This window comes from Lontra canadensis, unplaced genomic scaffold (assembly GCF_010015895.1).
Source record: "Lontra canadensis isolate GAN:19392208 unplaced genomic scaffold, GSC_riverotter_1.0 scaffold4, whole genome shotgun sequence".
Lineage (NCBI taxonomy): Eukaryota > Metazoa > Chordata > Mammalia > Carnivora > Mustelidae > Lontra > Lontra canadensis.
The window spans coordinates 14549798-14564812 of NW_022630998.1; the positions used below are offsets into that span (position 1 = coordinate 14549798).

Consider the following 15015-nt stretch of genomic DNA (forward strand, 5'->3'; position numbering starts at 1 on the left):
ATCATACTGGTCTTGTTACTTTTCCTTCACAATTAAATGGTTTTCTGCCTTCTCCCCCCCCCCCCCAAGTCTGGCTACTAAACACAGTACATCCTTGAACCATTAGCTCATAGCAACACTATGCTTATTCCCCTTCTCTAACACCATTCATTCACAGATCAAAGTTCTGGTGCACAAACCCTTTCCTGTAGGAAGTTCAGTGCTTGTGAAAGGATCTGTAATAATCCAGGTCCCTAGGAAGGCCAGCTCCAGTGACATGAGGATAGAGAGTAGCAGCTTGCTGGTTGTCACTTTTCTGAACATTGGACAGAGAATCTTTCCACTTCTGCTCAAGTTTTCACTTGTATTTGTTTACCAACCTCCTCTTGGTACATTCCAACTGGTCACGCTGCTCCCCCAGCTCTTCTGTGATTTCTGGGCCAATCTGGCTCGTCTCTGTGGCAGTCCAATGAGAACACCCAATACTCTGGGTAGTCCAGTTCAGGCCGTCAGTACCTTGCAGAAGCAACACTCTTTGAGACTGCAACCCCTTCATACGCTCATTCTCTATAGTGTATGTGCCATATTTCATGTGTCCTCACCCTCCAGGTGGGGTTGTCAAAGATATGCTTCTTACTTTCTGATGAAGGTTTGGCAAGGCCTTCTGGTAGGTTCGAAGCTTTGACATCATAAGGTTAGGAAAAAATAGAGGTGCATGATGCGGTTTCTCTTCCATCTCTGCCAGAATTTCATTTGCAAGAGGAAAAATCTGATCAGCTTCTTCTTCTCTTTTGTCCCTGTCATCCACAGGAGACACTCTGGCACCCCTAAAAGGTGTTCATGGAGGCCATGGAAGATCTCATGAAGTTTTTTAAAATGCTACAAAGAAGGTGTCAGAAGTGGTCATGGCACAGGTCATGCTCCAGCAGTGGTCACTGAGATTTGCGTCAAAAGGTCTACTCCGATCCCCAGGGTCAGCCACCCACCCCAACACATATTGGGGCAACTGCCACCACCACTGCCTGGGACAAGGTGCTTCCTGCAACTAAAATATTTTTTAATACATAAGGGAATTCATTGTTTAAAGGAGAAAATCCTCTCCCTGAAAGTGTTCTTTTGTTTAATCTTAAGTTAAAAGATTACTTTTTGGATAACTTGTTTTATCACGATAATTGTGAGAAAACTGTATTTTTCTTTAGAACACAGATCAAGTAATATTATGCAAAGAAAAGACTATGAGTTGACATACAGGACCAGAGAGTAACATCCTTTTGGACAACTTCTGGGTCAAAATCTCCTGCCAGCTATAAACGGATATTTTAGAATTATCACATTTGTAAATGATTTATATTTTGATTAGTTCTGTTTGTCTCATTATACTCTGTTTACCTCTATTTGGCTGGTTGGTGTCCTCTATAGTCTACATTATCTACAGCTTCCATTGTTCTAGGTGGTTAAATTTATCAATATTTATGGTTCTCTTTACTGATGATTGATTGCTACATCTTCATGGCTTCTTTGGCAGTTTATGGTATTTTAATTAAGGATCATTTACAGCATGAACACATAGAAATCAAATCACTGTTTTCATGATTAAAAAAAAAGTAAGCTTATTCTCTCTCACTTCTTTCAGTAATATTTAGAATAACAGTTATCACTTGAGATTACTAACCACAAATTTTTGTTACCAGAAGGAAATGATTTATACCATTATTTTTTTTTTTCAAAAAGGCAAAGAAAAAAGTGACAAAATAGACTTGCCAGTATCAAAGATATTATATATCACTCTAGGTTAATACAAAATATAGCATCATGATATCAGAAAACTACTTAGGCTGGAGAGAGAAGATTAAGAAATTGTCCTGTGTGATTTCTTCTTTTTTTTTTCTTTTTTAAGATTTTTATTTATTTATTTGACAGAAAGAGAGATCACAAGTAGGCAGAGAGGCAGGCAGAGAGAGGGAATCAGGCTCCCTGCTGAGCAGAGAGCCCGATGTGGGACTCGATCCCAGGACCCTGATATCATGACCTGAGCCGAAGGCAGTGGCTTAACCCACTGAGCCACCCAGGTACCCTGTCCTGTGTGATTTCTGTGGGGCCTTATTGACATAGCATTGCAACATTTATATATTTTGGTCAATTGTACTGCTTAATGAAACAATCACAAAAATGTTATAGTCAAACTGAATTATAGACTAACAAAGGGGTGGCATGGTAGAGAAATTAGTGTCATTTGGATATATATATATATATATATATATATATATATGCTTATATATAGGCATATATACATGAGAGAAGGAGGAGGAGGTGGAGCAGGAGGAAGAAGAAGGGGAGGGGAGGGAGAGAAGGAAGGAGAGGAGAAGAAGAAAAGAGAGATTACTATTAACCCAAAGATTATGGTAGCTATGGGAAAGCTATGATATAGTCTTTTAGTCAGACATCCATAGGAATTTAGATAGTAGCTTATCAGTATCAAAATTTTTAGATTTCACGTGTTTCACTCATAAAGACAGAGCCTTGTGTTTGTGGAATAACTGGAACCGGACTAGTTTTCTGCTGTGAACAGCTATAAAACTGGACAAAGCATATGAGGCATCTGGTTTCACAAAGTGAGTGCAAAGCTACAATCCTGACAGAACTTCAGCAATGACTTGAGCTCAGTGATGTGAACTCAACAATCACACTCCTCTGCCTGGGGACAATTTTCTCAGCCTTAATAAAGATGTGGAATTTTGCAGAGCACAGAAGTCCCATTGTGCTGAGGAGCCAGAAATCAGAGTTCTGGTCAGCTGAAGCAGCAGGAGTCTGCAAGCCAGAATAGTGATGAGGAAGATGCTGGGTAGAGACTGGAATTCGGAAGTCAGCATAGGGATTCCTTGGGAGTCCATGGCTGAGGGCTGGCTTGTACACTCATGTCTTAGCAGAAAGTGGCCATCAAAGATTTAAAGAGGAATGGATACCAGAAGATGAGGGACACCCTGGTAGAAGAGTTCCTTAGGACATAGGAATTCTGTCAGAATTGTTCAACCTACTTGATACCTCCTTGATACCCCTGGAATTCCTCTGAGAAATCAAAAAGGCCGAATTTGAAAAATAAGGACCATTCCCTATTGTAAGACTTCTATTTGTTTCCTAGAACTGCCATAAGGAAGTACAAAGATGTGAGTGACTTAACCAACAGAAATTTGTTCTGGATACTAGAAGTCTGAGTTCAAGGTTTTGGCCGAGTTAGTTCCTTCTGATACCATGAGAGAGTATCTGTTCCATGCCTCTCTCCTAGCTTCTGGTGCTTTGCCAGCAATCTCTGCCATCCTTTGTCTTGTAGACCCTGTACCGTATCTCTGCCTTCATATTCACATGAGTCTTCTCTGTATGTGTGTCTTTGTTCATATTTCCCCCTTTTATACAATCACCAGTTATACTGGGTTGAAGCCCACCTTACTCCAGTATGACCTCATCTCAACTAATTACATCTAGAATAACCCTATTTCCAAGTAAGTTCACATTCGGAAGTACTTGGGGGTTAAGATTACAGTATTTGAATTTGTAGGGAGACGCTGTACAACCCATAATACTTTAGAATCATCTTAAAAGAAAGACTTAAAGCAAGTTCTGAAAAGATTCCCTAGGGGACAAAGGGTCTGGAGGGTGAGCTCCCCTAGTTAAAACAACTATGGAATATCTTGGGCCTTCCACAGTTAAAACTAACAAAGTTTAAACACAAGCTTACAGAAATTCAGGTATACATAAAAGCCTCATGCAAATTGTGGTCTCTAAATTACTTCATATTGAAATTGTTTTAATTATTCATTATTCTCAATCTTTTCTTAGAAGAGGCCTATATATGCTTTACTAAACTCCTTTTAATAGTTATAGTGAACACTGAAATAAAAATACTTTTTAATTGAACTGCCTGCTAGGATAGGAAAATAAACATTCTGCAGAAGTTGGTTAATAATGAAAAACTTAAGGGAGCTCCAAAAAATCAGGTTATCTAGATAAATATTTCAGTGCAACTCTCAAAAACAAAAATAATGTGAAAATTCCATGATAAATACAATAGTAAGATTTTAAATATAGATAGTATCAGCTACACACACACACACACACACACACACGCACACTCACACACACACATATGTGTTTATAGCTTCAGGCTACAATATCCAATATAAAATTTAAGCTACACATTCTGAAATATACTAAATATACTAATGAAGTATAATTTAATATGCTGCATCATACTGTGACTACATATACTGTATTTTAAGTGCTTATTCTCTCAGGAAATCAATAATTTAATTTTTGTTTTAAATTCAATCATGCATTCACAGCTTTGTAGAAACTAGCAGCAGTTGTATTTTTATTTTATTACACATTTCTAAAAAGTATCTTTATTTCAATGTTCACTAGCATTATTAAAAGGAGTTAATGTAGAATATATGGCCCTTTTCTGCAGAAAGGATTGAGGATAATGATATATTAAAGTAATTGGAACATGATATAATTCAGAGGCACAATTTGAATGAGGTGCTCCCACATATTGCTTGTATCTGATGGAAACTTGAAGTCGTTTAAGTACCTAATAAATTGAACTATACTGTAAGCCCACATCTATAAACATCAGACAAAAACAAATAGACAAAAACTAAATAATAAAACTAGATTTAACTATTTTTGTACTAAAAACTAGACTATTAACAATGACGTTACAAAAGAAATGAGACTCTATGTTGGCAATGGAGTTGATAATATAAAATAAGCCAACTGATAGAGACATTCATGTTGCAAAATTTTGCTGAGCAAATTTATGCAGTACTAAGATATCTATTTTATGAATCTTATTTTATGATTTCCTCAGCAGATATATCACATACTTTGATTCTGTTCCTGTGTTTATAGCCTATCAAAAATAGTGCTGCATTGTTCTTTTAATAGGTAAATATAAAATAAAAATACTAAAACCTTTCTGAAAGTAATAAATGTAGAATTGCAGTGACAGGTTTAAAAATAAGAAAATTAAGTCAAATTAGGGGAAAGTCTCTTTAATACATGTTGACTTGCATACAGAAAACAACAAAGGAGCCCAGTTAGAACTGCAGGATCTTATTCTGGTAGTTCTGTCTTTAATTTCTGAGGAAGCTCCATACTGTTTTTCATAGCGGTTGCATAGAGAGTGCACAAGGATTCCCCTTCTCCATCCCTGGCCAGAATTTGCTAGCTTTTGTCTTTTTGATAATAACCATTCTACCAGGTGTGAGGTGATAAATCATAATGGTTTTGATTAGCATTTCCCTGATGATCAGTGATGCTGAGCCTCTCTCCTTTACCTCTTAGCCATTTGTCTTTGGAAAATATGTCTACATCTAAGCAAGCCTTCTGCCCATTTTTAACTCTCATTACTATGATTGTTGTTTGCTATTGAGAGGTATACGTTCTATACACTTTGGATATTAGTGTCTTCTCAGACAAGATGGTTTGCAAATATTTTCTCCCACTCTATAGACTGACTTTTTAATTTCCTGACTGTTTCTTTGGTGTTGCAAAAATTTTCTCTCACACAATCCCATTTTTTTTAAGGAATCACATTTGTTTAGTTTTGTTTTAGTTGCTTGCACTTTTGGTGTCACATCCTAAAAAATTATTGCCAAGACCAATCTGAAAGAGTTTACCTTTGTGTTTTCTTCTAGGATTTTTCCGGTTTCTGGTCTTATATTTAAAGCTTTAATCCACCTACAGTTAATTTTTTTGAGTGTTGTAAATTGGAAGTGCAGTTTTATGTCATTTATGGAAGAGGCTATCTTCTCTTCATTTAATATTCTTGGCTTCCTTATCAAATATTTGTTGACCATATATGTGGGTTTATTTCTGGGCTCTCAATTCTGTTCCATTGCTCTATGCCTCTGTTTTTAAGCCAGTGTCACAGGATTTGTTTACTTTAGCTTCGTAATTAAGTTGGAATGTAGAAGTGTGAAGCCTCCGGCTTTGTTCTTTTCCAGGATTGCATTAGCTATTCGGGATCTTTTGTGCTTCCATACAATTTTTAGGTTTTGTTTTGTTTTTATTTAATGAAAAATGCCATTGGAATTTTTATACTGAACTGAATTTATAAATGGTTTCGGTATTACAGACATGTTAACAATATTAATTATTCTGATCCATGAACATGTGTTATCTTTGTATGTACTTGTGTCTTCTTCAATTTCTTTCATCGGTGTCTTATAATTTTCAGTGTACAAATTTTCATCATCTTGGTTAAATTGATCCCTAAGTATTTTCTAGTTTTTGATGCTATTGTCAATGGGATTGTTTCATTTCTTTTTTCAGGTATCTCATCGTTAGTGAATAGAAATGCAACTGATTTTGTATATTAATTTAATATACTGCAACATTATTGAATTTGTTGATTAGTTCTAACCACTTTTTGGTGTAGTCTTTAGGATTTTCTCTATATAAATATTATACACAGAGACTGTGTTTGACATGATCACTGCTTAGTTAAAGCTATTTTTATTACTGTTTATTTTCTCAGTATTCTGACCTTAAATGTAATTTCTTCACCAGAAAAAATCAGAGAAAAGTGATCTGAAAACAAGTGTGATAATTCTTAAGATTGTCCATTAGTTCTTCCATTCATTATTTTAATTCAACCTCTTTTTCAGGATTCATTTCTTTGGTTAGTATTATCTCCAAATGAAATAATTTTTTGATATAGTACTTCTATTTCTCCTAAACATAACCTTGTAAAACTTCAGCCTGATAGGTATTGAAAATAAAATGTTAAAAATATGAGTGATGATAGCTTTAAAAAAATGGCAACTTACAAAAGTAGACTATCTACATCCAAACCAAGAACCTGAAAAACATTCTGATTCCTATTAAAACCAAAAGGCTGTGTAGAAATAATCAGCTTCTAGGAGTAAGAATTGTTATTTAACTAGTTTAACTAGGGTCTTCCTAAGTTCACACTGAAGAGGATTAAATCAACATATTAAGTTCTAAAATCTAATATAACAATTAGATCTTGAAAAGTTACAGTGGAAAGAATTTCATGAATCATTTTTAGTTTCTTAAATTTAAGGCGGGGGAGTGCTCAGTCAGTTAAGCATCTGCCTTCGGCTCAGGTGATGATCTCATGGTCCTGGGATTGAGCCCTGTGTCCAACTCTCTACTAGCAGGGAGCCTGTTTCTCCCTGTCTCTTGAACTTTCCTCCCAGCTCATGCTCTCTCTCTCGCATGAATTCTGTCCTCTCTCTCTCAAATAAATAAAACCTTTAAAAATAAATAAATAAATCCAAATATGACTAATTAGAGCCTTTTAGCTTAGCTAAATTGTGCTCTTTACTTCTCAAATGAAAGATCAGATTTTTACTTTATTAGAAATGTATTCAATTTCCCTTTAAATGTTTTTGGTGTTTTATTCAAAAGGGTGACTATATCATCTTGAAGCTGGCTTTTCTTCTCAGGAAAACATTTGTTATTTTATAGTCATAGTTAATAGTAAAATACCATTTTTGGCAAAACGTTTCTTGCCATATTTCCCTTCTTTCTCATAGAATGTTTATTCTATTTATTAAAGCTTTTCTGGAACTACATTCTTCTCCAAATAAAACTAAAGAGCTAACATTTTGTCTATGTCTAGATACAATATGCATATTTTCATTTTACTCACAGTACATGTTTTTATAAATATTGTTAATAAAGTTGGAAATGAAAATGTCTTAAATTGATACAAAACTACCTATTAATCAATTTTCACTATTCACAGTGACGTTATAGGGTCAAAATCAAGTTTTAAGCATCTCTTCTTCAGAAAGAATATTAATATTGAAATTAGAAGCTGATAAATCAAAAACAATCCTCAAAATTGATGTAAAAAAATTGCAAACGGTTTCCTGAGACCAAAAGTCTAAGAAAGTTATCTATTATTTTTGAAAGTAACTTGTAAACGTGAGAAGCAATTTATAACAGTCAATTCATTAAATAACAGAAAAACTTTCATTTACGTACAAGAGATTGAATAGTTTGCTTTTGAGAAAGCTTGATTATTATCTATGTGCAAAATATGCAATTTCAAACTATTATATAGATCCAATATGTTATTATCACTTTGTGTATTTGTGAGTTTTATTAATATACAGACTAATTTGGTCATATAGAAATAAGAAACTTCATTCAAATATATTATAATCCTTTGTTAGCAAAATTAAAATATCAGTTCTCTTTAACTCATTATAGGATAGGTTTTTGTCTAAATCTAGACTGCTATTGATCTTCCCAAAGTGACCTTAAACACACACACACACACACACACACACCCCTACCTGCACATGTGTGCTTTAGTACTTGGTTTTCACCATGACTAACAATCATCAAAACTATTTCATCTATTTATTTCCTTTCATACTGCCAGTGATCCTCCTCAGCACACACAAAGGAAAGTTCAGATTATTCATATTATCATGTCTGTTAAATAAATACTACAGTGCTGTTCTTTACTGGTTTCTTAATTTCTAGTCTATGCTGATATTTTTCAGGGTTTCAGGAATGCACTTGCCGATAGTCAACAACAAAAAAGTTCAGGAATTATCCCAGCCTCACTCCATTTCATTTGCTTCTAAATGCCTTACCCTTCTGCATAGCCTCAGTTTCTTACATGTTTCTCAGAGTATGTATCCTTTTATTCTAGCTATGTTACAATTAAGGAACACACTTTACACCATTCACCATGATCACTCTTATAACTTCCTTAAGGTGGTGGTACTTTGGGCTATTTTCACCCTGTTACATGTTAGGGCTCTTGGTGGGGGCTGCCTCAGCTCTGTACATTTTCTGGTCCTCCAGGAATCCTACCTGACTGTACTCGTCATGACACTTTCTCACTTTGCTTTAACATTAGGCCTTAGTCTCATCACTACATTTAGATCCAAAATACATTTTGCCACTCACCTATACAAATTACGAAATCAGTAACAGGAAATTGAATTGTGAGTTATTTTCAATATTCCAATTAGACCATGGAAAATTTAAAAAATGCCACTCAGTGTTTTACCTTGAATACATAGTTCTTTAAATAGTTGAGTAATATTTTTTAAAGATTTTATTTTTTTATTTATTTGACACACAGAGAGAGAGAGAGATCACAAGTAGGCAGAGAGGTGGGCGGGGGGTGGGGGAATCGGGAGCCTGATGTGGGGCTCAATCCCAGGAACCTGAGACCATGAGCTCAGCCAAAGGTAGAGGCTTAATCCACTGAGCCACCCTGGCGCCCCAAATATTTGAGTAACATTAACGGGAAGTGGACTACTACTTAATGAATGTCCTTTGATAGAAAAAAAAAAGCATGATATAATACAATTAATAAAAAAGGCTTTAGTGACAGAAAGGAGATAAGTTTCTAGCTCAACAAAATAGAAAATGCACTAAAAACAGCTTGTAACAGAGCAGGATAAGAACTCTGTAAACTTAAAATTAAATTAGAAAAATGAATATGACCTCAAAATATGTTTTTAAAAATCCCCTCTAGGACACAAATGAATTTTTGAAACTTCTGGTGTTACCTATCTATCTATATGCTTGTTGTATGTTACCTTTTGGTGTTATCTATCTATATGCTTGCCACCTATGCTTAGAAAAAGCTATTGTCAGTGGATTTAGTACCCAAATTTAGACTTCTGATACTGTCCTAAGACTCAGCTAAATCAATGTTTGGGGGAAGAAAATTAAGATGACCCAGGGTTATCTTGTTATTTCCAGAAAACAAAGATAATTTCAAAGATGTCTAAAATAGTACCAGTGAGAATGAAGAAGCCAGGGAATTAGAGTTCCCACCTGCCAAATAGTGACAATTTGAGATTCATAACAAGAAAATAGTAGAGGCGCCTGGGTGGCTCAGTGGGTTAAAGCCTTTGCCTTCGGCTCAGGTCATGATCCCAGGGTCCTGGGAGCGAGCCCCACATCGGGCTCTCTGCTCGTCAGGGAGCCTGCTTCCCTTCCTCTCTCTCTGCCTGCGTCTCTGCCTACTTGTGATCTCTATCAAATAAATAAATAAAATATTAAAAAAAAGAAAATAGTAATTAATGTCAGTTTTATTAAGTTGATTTTATAAAAGTTCTAAGTCCAAGGTGACACTCAAAAAGGACAGATACTTAAAATGTACTAAAGGTAAATCACACAGGACTTTCCCAAGTATGTTTACAAAACAAAAATTTCTATATACTGAACCATATTTCAGCAGAATGCATCTTAGGCAATTATGTTTTTATTTATTGCATGAATTATATAAATAGTATATATAAATTTTGGTAATTGCCTACTTGAAAATCATATGGGACATACAGCATTTAAGAGAATAAAAATAACTTTTAAAAGTATTTATATTGCTTGTTAATGTTAATTAAAAATGTTAGAATACACTGAACCATATAAAAGGTAATACTAAGTATTATGACAGCAGTATTATAAATGACATCATATCAAATAAAACCAATAAAATATGTGATATAAGAGAAGATGGGAGAAGTTTACACCTCATTATATTAGATACAGAAACAGCTAGAGAACTCAACAATAAGTTGGTCACTACTTTCTAAGACAGGATTAAACAAGATCAATATAAGAGCTTATCGGAATTTTCATAGTATCTTACAACTAGTCAGGGTTTCATGACCTTTTTCCTTCTTATTAAAAATAGAGACATGTATATGTTACATTTATGGGGGACTTTGGGAACAAATTCTTTGGCACCCTATTTATGCTGGATAGTATAGAAGATCGGGCAGAAAAAAAATCTTCTGAGATAAATTAAAGAGGAAAACTGTAAGTTAAATTATTTATACATATATAGAGAGTTTATAAAGATAACATATATATACATATATGTGTATATCTATCTATCTATATATGTATGAATGTATTTATGTATGTATGTATCTATCTATCTATGGTTGGCTTCTTTTAAAGCTCATTGAAATGTTAATAATTTAACACATTCTCCAAAGAAGGTTATGGTATATGATTTCCAAACATAATGGACCACAAAATTGTTGTCTTTTCTGGCCATCTTGAGGAACTAAATTTCTGCAGAATGCACTTTAAGAAATTATTTTCATTTATTGCACAAAAATATGAATTGGACTAATAACAACATGGAAATTCCTATTTCTGGTATTTCTAAGATTGAAACAAAGTTTTGTTGTCTATGGAGTATTCATAATGCTTCTAGGATTACACTGACATCACCATTAACTACGACAGTATATTTTTAGATAGGCCTATTTTTTAAAGGAAAACTTTAATAAGGGGAGAAACTGCACTTTTTTTTTCTAAAATAGTACTCAATATTCAAATTCACACCATGCTCTGATTTTCCTTTTCTAGAGCTTAACATACATAGACTAATAAAGAATAAGTAATTTCTCTTCTGATTTCTGATTTGAGAACCGTAACAGTAAAACAGCTTGCTCTAAAAGCACATTTTATAATATGTCATTCTAAGATTTCTAGAAATGCATTGTAATAGCACTGGGAAAGATCTAGGAGGAATATAATAGAAAGTCACATTAAAGTAATATTCTCTCTTGAAAGTAAAAATAGTACACATTATTGCATGTTTGCAATTCCATATTGCTTTTCATCTGAATACTTCAAATGCTCAGAGTGTGATTATAATGGTGGCAGGTTCACCTAACAGGATTGGGAAAAGAAGGGTGCTGTGCAAGTGAAAACATTGTATATTGTTAGAGAAAATTTGTTTTCACAGCACTTGTATAAGAGCTGGGAGTCTGGGTTTTGTTTCTGTGGTTATTGTAAAGGTAGTTTTTCTTAATCTGCCTAATACCTTTCAGGAAATTAATGGGTTAGAAAAAAGTTAGGTATTTGACTGTATTTTTATCACAACAGCAAGTGCTTATTTATTTCAAGTAAAATACTATATTCAAAAATGATAGGCCAAAAGATACAATACAGAGCAACATAATGGAAATTCTACTGCAAATTCTTTAACCTCTTGAGGACATCTTGTCTCAAGGGCCTTTTTCAGTGTGAGCATAATACAGTATCACGAACTCTGAGTCAACTTGCCCTCGAACCTTCTATCCAAAGGATCTCACAGCTGCCTTCCACAGCAATGAAACTACTCTGGATCTGTAGGTTCCAGAGACCTCAGTTCTGTCCTCCTGGTACCAGATTTATGACCATGCCACAGGGTTTCAACTTGACTGCTCTTACACATTACATAAGAATTACCGCACATACACACTTCCAGGCCTGGTGCTTTCCAAGCAACAGTGGCCTTATCCCGTCTCACTGACTAAATGCTCACATTGTATCTAATATTTTATAAAGCACCTCTAAGAAGGTTTTTTTTTTTTTTGTATTTTGAATCTAGTGTTTGTCCTTAGAAAGTAACCTTCAATTAGCCCAGCTGCAGTGCTGGCATAGAAGTTAACAAAAGATGCTTCTGTAGACATTGCTGCTATAAACATTCGGGTGCACGTGCCCCTTCGGATCACTACGTTTGTATCTTTAGGGTAAATACCCAGTAGTGTGATTGCTGGGTCATAGGGTAGCTCTATTTTCAACATTTTGAGGAATCTCCATGCTGTTTTCCAGAGTGCTTGCACCAGCTTGCATTCCCATCAACAGTGTAGGAGGGTTCCCCTTTCTCCGCATCCTCACCAGCATCTGTCATTTCCTGACTTGTTAATTTTAGCCATTCTGACTGGTGTGAGGTGATATCTCATTGTGGTTTTGATTTGTATTTCCCTGATGCCGAGTGATGTGGAGGACTTTTTCATGTGTCTGTTGGCCATCTGGATGTCTTCTTTGCCGAATGTCTGTTCATGTCTTCTGCCCATTTCTTGATTGCATTATCTGTTCTTTGGGTGTTGAGTTTACTAAGTTCTTTATAGATTTTGGACACTAGCCCTTTATCTGATATGTCGTTTGCAAATATCTTCTCCCATTCTGTCAGTTGTCTTTTGGTTTTGTTAACTGTTTCCTTTGCTGTGCAAAAGCTTTTAATCTTGATAAAATCCCAATAGTTCATTTTTGCCCTTGCTTCCCTTGCCTTTGGCGATGTTCCTAGGAAGATGTTGCTGTGGCTGAGGTCGAAGAGGTTGCTGCCTGTGTTCTCCTCAAGGATTTTGATGGATTCCTTTCTCACATTGAGGTCCTTCATCCATTTTGAGTCTGTTTTCGTGTGTGGTATAAGGAAATGATCCAATTTCATTTTTCTGCATGTGGCTGTCCAATTTTCCCAACACCATTTATTGAAGAGACTGTCTTTTTTCCATTGGACATTTTTTCCTGCTTTGTCGAAGATTAGTTGACCATAGAGTTGAGGGTTTATTTCTGGGCTCTCTATTCTGTTCCATTGATCTATGTGTCTGTTTTTGTGCCAGTACCATGCTGTCTTGATGATGACAGCTTTGTAATAGAGCTTGAAATCCAGAATTGTGATGCCACTGATTTTGGCTTTCTTTTTCAATATTCCTTTGGCTATTTGAGGTCTTTTCTGGTTCCATATAAATTTTAGGATTATTTGTTCCATTTCTTTGAAAAAACTATGGAAAGAACCTAGATATCCATCAACAGATGAATGGATAAAGAAGATGTGGTATATATACACAATGGAATACTATGCAGCCATCAAAAGAAATGAAATCTTGCCATTTGCGATGACGTGGATGGAACTAGAGGGTATCATGCTTAGCGAAATAAGTCAGTCGGAGAAAGACAACTATCATATGATCTCCCTGATATGAGGGAGAGGAGATGCAACATGGGGGGCTAAGGGGGTAGGAGAAGAGTAAATGAAAGAAGATGGGATTGGGAGGGAGACAAACCATAAGTGACTCTTAATCTCACAAAACAAACTGAGGGTTGATGGGGGGAGGGGGGTTGGAGACATTTGGGAGGGTATGTGCTATGGTGAGTGCTGTGAAGTGTGTAAACTTGGCAATTCACAGACCTGTACCCCTGGGGATAAAAATATATTATATGTTTATAAAAAATAAAATTAAATTAAAAAAAAAAACAACCTCAAAATATAAAAAAAAAAAAGATGCTTCTGAATACACAAACCTTAAAATTTTTTCTTGGATGAAAAGAACACAGAAGTAAAAGTGACAAGAGAATGAGTGGGACAAAGTAGGGCTCCAGGCTCTGCCCTATTTTTTTTCTAGCATTATGTTTTTTTTTTAATTAAAATAGTCTGAATGGATTTATTAAACCCAGATGGATTCAAGGAATCATAGGAATGAAGGAGGCAAAGCTATAAAAAATGTGGGAGTTCCAGAGGGTAACTATTGCACTCACCTGCCAGCATGGCCAGCTTCCCTCTTAGTGTGGGATTGGCCTTATTCTATTCATACAGAGAAGAAAGCTAATTAAAACTTAAATAGAGAGCATAAAGTCACCTTTCCAGGGATATCGGCTTGTATATGGTTTCTCTATTCAACTGTTCTAATTTTGAGACACAATTTTTACACTTTCTTCTTGATGTAGAACATCAACTATATTGCAGGTAGGCAAAAGACACCCACGCATCACTGTATTTGTTTAACCCTCAGTACACATTGGAAGAATATTATTATTATTTTACAAAGGAAGAAAAATTAGGCTCAGACGAATTACCCAAATCATTGACATTAATAGGGAAAATAGGAAGAATTGTTATAAAGAAAAATGCCAAAGCTAATTCTCATTCCTTTATAATCTGGCCCATTCATTTATTTATACACTGAGTGTTTGCTGAAGACTCACCTAGCCTTGAGTACTGAGCTAGGTGAAAGGGGGATATGACAGTCATTGTGAGTAATTTTCCAGGTGACTTTATCCTGCTCTCTTTCTAACAGAAGACCAACCTCATTGGAAGATTTCCCAAGAAACATCTCATGATTGACACTGGTCAGTCATAATCCCCCACCCTTTTGGTGGATACATGTTTTTCTTACTTCTCCTGTTGCTATGGGGTTAGGGGCAAGAAGATTTTTGTGGAAAAAAAAAAAAGCATTAGTTCTTTGAAGATCA

At 35.3% G+C, this 15015-nt stretch overlaps 1 pseudogene; it reads right to left on the reverse strand.

Moving 5' to 3' along the window:
* Nucleotides 1-196: 196 nt before the first annotated feature.
* Nucleotides 197-8852, reverse strand: LOC116863769 (annotated as a pseudogene).
* Nucleotides 8853-15015: the final 6163 nt, after the last annotated feature.